At 40.3% G+C, this 5,851-nt stretch overlaps 1 long non-coding RNA gene across 2 annotated transcripts; it reads left to right on the top strand.

Annotated features, from left to right (window-relative positions):
- Nucleotides 1–1,048: 1,048 nt before the first annotated feature.
- On the top strand, nt 1,049–2,999 carry LOC119288915. 2 transcript variants are annotated; one of them, XR_005141348.1, is made up of 4 exons: nt 1,049–1,430; nt 1,603–1,697; nt 1,780–1,862; nt 2,827–2,999. It is a non-coding gene; the product is annotated as an uncharacterized LOC119288915 (long non-coding RNA). The 2 variants fall into 2 exon arrangements; XR_005141347.1 differs by lacking the exon at nt 2,827–2,999 and having other exon boundaries at nt 1,780–2,039.
- The last annotated feature ends 2,852 nt before the right edge of the window (nt 3,000–5,851 follow it).

Raw genomic sequence — 5,851 nt, 5'->3', positions numbered from 1 at the left:
GTTTGAAAAATATGATGATGCAATGCACATGATGACATGGCAAGATGCGACACACAAACAAATGATATGGCAATGAAAGCAAATAACTGGAAGACACCTGGCACATCGGTCTCGGGGCGTTACACCTGCGCCGGCCGGTTCGAGCGCACGCCGCCGACCGAGACCAGATGCTCATCACGCTCCTCTCCGCCGCGGGAAACGGCCAGGAGGAGGAGGACGCGCGGGAGGCGGGGCAGCGTTCGATCCGGCCGAGGCTTATGGCGACACGGACGCGGAGGCTCTGGCCGCGCTCGCTGCGCTCCCTCCGTTCACTACCTTCCCGTGAGCTTACTTCCACCCTAGCCTCTCCCCCTTTCCTCTTTGTTTTTTAACTGATTCCCAACTGCTTGATCAATCCCGCTCCTCTGCTCCTGCAGGATGGCTTTCTCTGTTCAATTGCTTAATTTGGTTGTCTTGTCTTACCTGAACTGCAAGGGAACCAACATACATGGCATGATGGATGGAGATCAGTAGATGTTTTTTTGTTCTGTTCACATGCTTTCTAATAGTTTCCATAGGATAATAGGCATGAGCTTTGAGCAATAGGCATAAATCTGTTGTAATCAATCAAAGGCAGTGAGAACGTTTACTGAAATCTTTAGAAGTGGGGATCCTCTGAATTGCTTTGATTGAACGTCCAACGAGGATCTCATCTTATAGTAACTCTGAAACATTGTATTGGTAGTTTTTATCTTTACACTTTTGCCTTCTGTACATACTTGATTGCATTGTTTAGGACATGACACAGCGCTGCAAGCAGCTCATAAGAATAGTTAGCAAACGCAAATCATTGTATATGTCACTTATGCTTCTCTTAATAGAAAATAGTACTATTTTGGAGAAGGGCATCTGGCTGACTTTCAATAAAACTCTTCAGGTTTTGTTTGGTGAGATTCTCTTCAGAAAACAAGATTCGTATTGGTGGTAGATCGACAGCAACTGACAGCATCTTCGTCATCCGCGGTGGCAGTGCCCTCCACGCGGAATGCCTTCTGCGGCCGCGCCGCCGCCACCGACACCGCCATGCAGCCAATGATGTCGGCATGTGGTGAAAAAAGGGCCCAAGTGAAAGGTCGACCAAGCTATAAAAATTCAGTGAGAGGAATTTTTGTGCTCACAGCTCACACCATGGCGTTCGTTGCCTCTGTTCTTACTTTATTATTTTGTTTTTCCCTTTGTCGATTTTTCACGTCGCCTGACAAGAACAAGAATTGCAAAGAAGAAGTGAAAAGAAAACACAGAACAAAGGATGAACGCCGGAGAGCACTACTATATAATTTTCCCCCAAAATATGATGGGCAGTGGTGTGCTTGTTTGCATTGATCGCATGGTGGCCAGCACTTCACCACACATCTGACGGCGACTGTTTTATCCATGAGGTGGAGGATAAGGTATTCACCTCTAAAATCACACTTCTGTTTTCCTGTTTCCATCTGAAATATGGATTACCAATATACTACTCTCACTTGGATTTGCACATGAAAGCAGTATAAATACTTGCACCGAACTGTACGATTTGTTGAGCCAAGTGTCGAGTCTGATATGTCATCTTTATGCTTTCAGAGAAGCGCATCTCTGAAATTCACAGTTTTGAACCTAAAGAGACACATCTAGAAAATGATTGCACGAGTGGTTCCAGTGTCATGTGCGTCAACATGGTAAGCATGTCTTCTTTTCTGATTCTAAGTTAGTTGTAAAAGTATTCCATGCTACTATTTGTTGACCAGAATTGGCTACCAGGTTGGAGATTTGGGATCGGATGCTGCGCCAAGAGCGAGGGACCGAGGTGCTGAACTAACAGCAGGGGGAGGGTGATTCTTCAGGTACCAACATGGCTGTCGACTAGAGAATTTAGTTAACCGTTTGCTTTACTTGAAGCTCCAAATTGTAGTTATTTTATTCGTTCACTAATTTGGTATAATCCTAATCTAGGAGGACTATGATTGTATGATATGAGATCCTGACATTTAGCAATAATAAAGGTCTGACACTGAATGGTTCTTTTCGGAAGTACAGTTGTAAGATCTAAGATTCTAGCTTCGACCTTTAACCGGACAGTACTAATTGGACATATAATTGATTATTTATGCATAACAAGATATTCTGTTTGTTTTAGTTTTTCAATCAGATTCATCTAGCCCTTTGTTGACTTTCTAATTGTTCCACCCTCTACCTCTGAAACTCAGAAATCAGAGAAAGGTCATTGGCATATCCCTATCTCTGACGAAAATTTGCTAGCGAGGAAGAGGACCAGAATGTTTTTTCTATTGTTGGGGATATACATAATACATATAGATAAATTTGGACCATTTATAACAGAGATTTCTTGCCAAAAATATTAACTCTGTCCAGCAGTGGGCACTGTCAAGGTAATAACAGAAATTTGCTGAACCTAATTGAAATAAAGAGGGATGGTAATCCGATTGAGAACATTCTCTAACTAAAATAGACTTACGAACAATAACAATATCAAATAGTTTCAAATTAACAAATGTTGTTTGATTAAAATACTGATTTAAGAATTTGGCGAATCTATAATTCTCTACATAATCACTTGGTGCATTGTTAGACCACTTGGGGACAATATCATCAATTTCTTGCATACTGCAATAATGCAAGTTTAAAAAGCCAGTTTCTTGTGTTTCTTATTATCTCTGTGTTCAGCTAACTGCCAAGAATCATATAAGGATGCATCTAATGAGGTAGATTTTGTTTATGCATTTTTAAGTGTAAGGATGTTGTATCTGATTAACAAAACATTGTTCAACCTTCTATGAGTCCACCTAGGGAGCTGCACAAATTTGGAACAACTTCCAGAACAGGCATCCAAGCATTTTGGTCTGCTACCAGTAAGCTGCCAGAGCAAGATAGCTGGGAGTCTGGGATTTCGAGTCGTCGAGCCGTCCAATGCCAAGTTCGCTGGCGGAAGGAGAACATCCGTCAAGCCGTCCGTCGCCTGAGGCGGCTACACCAGAGGTATGTCTCCTATTGAAAGTTAATCGCCTGAGCTGTCCATTGCCTGAGCCGTCCATCGCCTGAGCCCCTGTTTCAGTTTATTTTTCCCGCCTCGCTGCTCAATAGGTCTGTGGGTTACTACTCCTTTGCTCTTGCTGGTGACCGGCCTCCAGAGTAGCACTTGCTTGAGATCTGATCTAGAACTGAATTGTGCCCTGCTTTGCTGTGGTCGTATGCTCTGTGTCCACCGATGAGTTTCAGATACAGATTAGGACCAAAATTGGAGTAGGTTCGGCCGCGCAAATGTTGTATCACTTTGTCATGGGTATTGTGCTCCTGAATTGCTTGTTGGACTGTTCAAACTAAAGTCGTCCAGTCAGTTTGCTACAATGTTCATTTGTTTACTTTGGAAGTTCTGTAGAATTTGGGCGTGATCACTTTCGAATTTGTCTGTATTCGTACGAGCATTAATAGCATCTGGCCCACTCCTGTGATGGCTTTTGCAGAAACGGAGTTTAACAGGTTAGCCGGTTAAAGCTATACTTGATCTGTGGTTTTCGGTTTCTTTTGGGTACGATTCAATGAGCCCACCTATAATCATCTCTCTGTTGCCTCAACCCCTAGCATGTCGACAATTTTTTGGGCAACTTATGGATCTGGATGCTTAAGTGGAACGTGGGAGATGCCTGTTTACATCTCATGTGTTAGAATTTTCCAGCCCGGTCTCACATTCCTTCTTTTGCTCGATTAGTGCAGGAAAAGCAAAGCAGATGCCTGACCAGCGAACAACAAGTGCTGAAAGATTAACCACCCTGGAAACGGCCCTAACCTGATTTTCAAAAATAACTATTGCACTCATTTAAAATACACCCCACTCTTTGAAAAAACAGATTACGCTCACTTCACTTAATTCAAACAAATAATCACAATTATTTTCAAAGGAAAAAAATTCATTAGTTTGGAACAACATATTTCGCTCGTTAAAAAAACAGACTCCACTCGTTCACTCGATTCAAACAAATGTTTTCAATTATTTATTTAGAATGATGTACTTCATTCATTTATTTCACTCCTTTAAGAAAAATAGATTCCACTCTGATATTCAATTCGGGGTCAGGCCCATCTGCACCCGATGAACAGTAAAAATAAAATAAACAAAATTCAAAAAAAACTGAATTTTTTTATCTAAGATGCTTGAGTGCGCCAGTTAATGCAAAATTTCATGGCTAAATTATATTCCAGGAGCTCATGGCAAAAAAGACAAAGTGAGCTTCGAACAGTGTTGTTTTCAAATATTTCTCATAGATACAAAATTTGTCTCTTTTGCCGACAGCTACTAAAACGTCTGAACTACACGAAATTTAGCACGGACTTCACGAATACAAGCATCTGGCATCACAAGAAATATTCATTTTCTTTTACTATTTTTAATTATTTTACTATTCACCCGTGTTGCAGATGCACCCAAGAGCCAAAACGCCGCTCCCATTCCACTCATTTCACCTGATTCAAACAAATGTTTTCAATCATTTAAAAACAATTACACTCGTTTAAAACAACATACTCCATACTTCACTCATTTCAAAATACAGATTCCACTCATTTCACTCAATTCAAATGAATAATTTCAATGATTTTTGAAAAGAATGATTTCATTCGTTTAGAACAACATATTTCACTTGTTTATTCCACACTCCTTTACAAAATTAGATTCCACTTGTTTGACTCAATTCAAACTAATAATTTCAATTATTTTCAACAAAAATGATTTCACTCTTTTCACAAAATAGATTGCACTCGTTTCAGTCAATTGAAAATGAATAATTTCAATCATATTCAAAATACAGTGATTTCACTCATCTAAAATAAGATAATGCACTATTTTATTTCACTCGTTTCAAAAGGAAGATTGAAAATATTCGCTATGTACCGGTACCCGTGCACTCATTTAAAAAAAATCCGCTCTTCTAAAAAAATAATTTTACTAAAATAAACTTCAACTACTCAAGAAAACATGTTTCGCTCATTTCAAAAGAATAAGGTCGCTGCAATCAAAATCAGATTTCACTTGTAAGTGTTGTTCTAAGCAGTTACACTGAAATAGGTTGAGCGAAATAAGTGAATTTAAACATGTTTGAAATGTATCCTAAATTAGTCTTGTTCTAAGCTACCCAAAAATGTGTGTTAGGTTGTTCAAAAGATCACCGTCATATGGTTTTTGGAAGAAAAAAAGTGGCTTAAGGAATCGAACTGACCAATAGGAGGATGGTTTCCATCGATCATCGGTAATATTGGCTAACACTTGCAGTACATTGTATTGAGAGACGATAAATGTTTATGTCAGAATATTTAGTCAAGCTTGTTTAATGAAAAGTTACTCTAGTCTCTAGCCAGTCCAACTAACCCAAGGGTTTTCCGCTGGGTGATGTCAAACATAAAAGGCCCTGAACTGTTCCCATGAAAACTTCCTGGGTGACTTAATTGACGTATGCTCAAATGCACTCCTCGATTGAATGCCTGACCCTGCCTTGTGGGCCATCTCTTGGCAAGGGCGTAGGTAATATGAATGCAGAATGCTTTATAGTATACAACACATCAATCTCAGTATACATGCTACTCGTATTTGGACTGCACGAATCACATGGGAATGAGCGGGCCTGATACCGACCGCGCGTGGCACCATGTCCACTCATGATTATTCGCAACTTTCTCTGTTTTTTTATGCGTGCTACTACAAATACAAGCACACAGCTTACAAACACACGGCTTCCGCTGGCTTGGCTAGCTTTGTACGTCCACTTTGCGCTACAAGTCGCCTTTCTATGTTGTCTTACAATCTCGTAGTACAGACCGTGCT

Source organism: Triticum dicoccoides, chromosome 4A (assembly GCF_002162155.2).
Source record: "Triticum dicoccoides isolate Atlit2015 ecotype Zavitan chromosome 4A, WEW_v2.0, whole genome shotgun sequence".
NCBI lineage: Eukaryota > Viridiplantae > Streptophyta > Magnoliopsida > Poales > Poaceae > Triticum > Triticum dicoccoides.
Note: the sequence above shows the minus strand (reverse complement) of the source record. Positions and strands in the feature narration are given on the sequence as shown.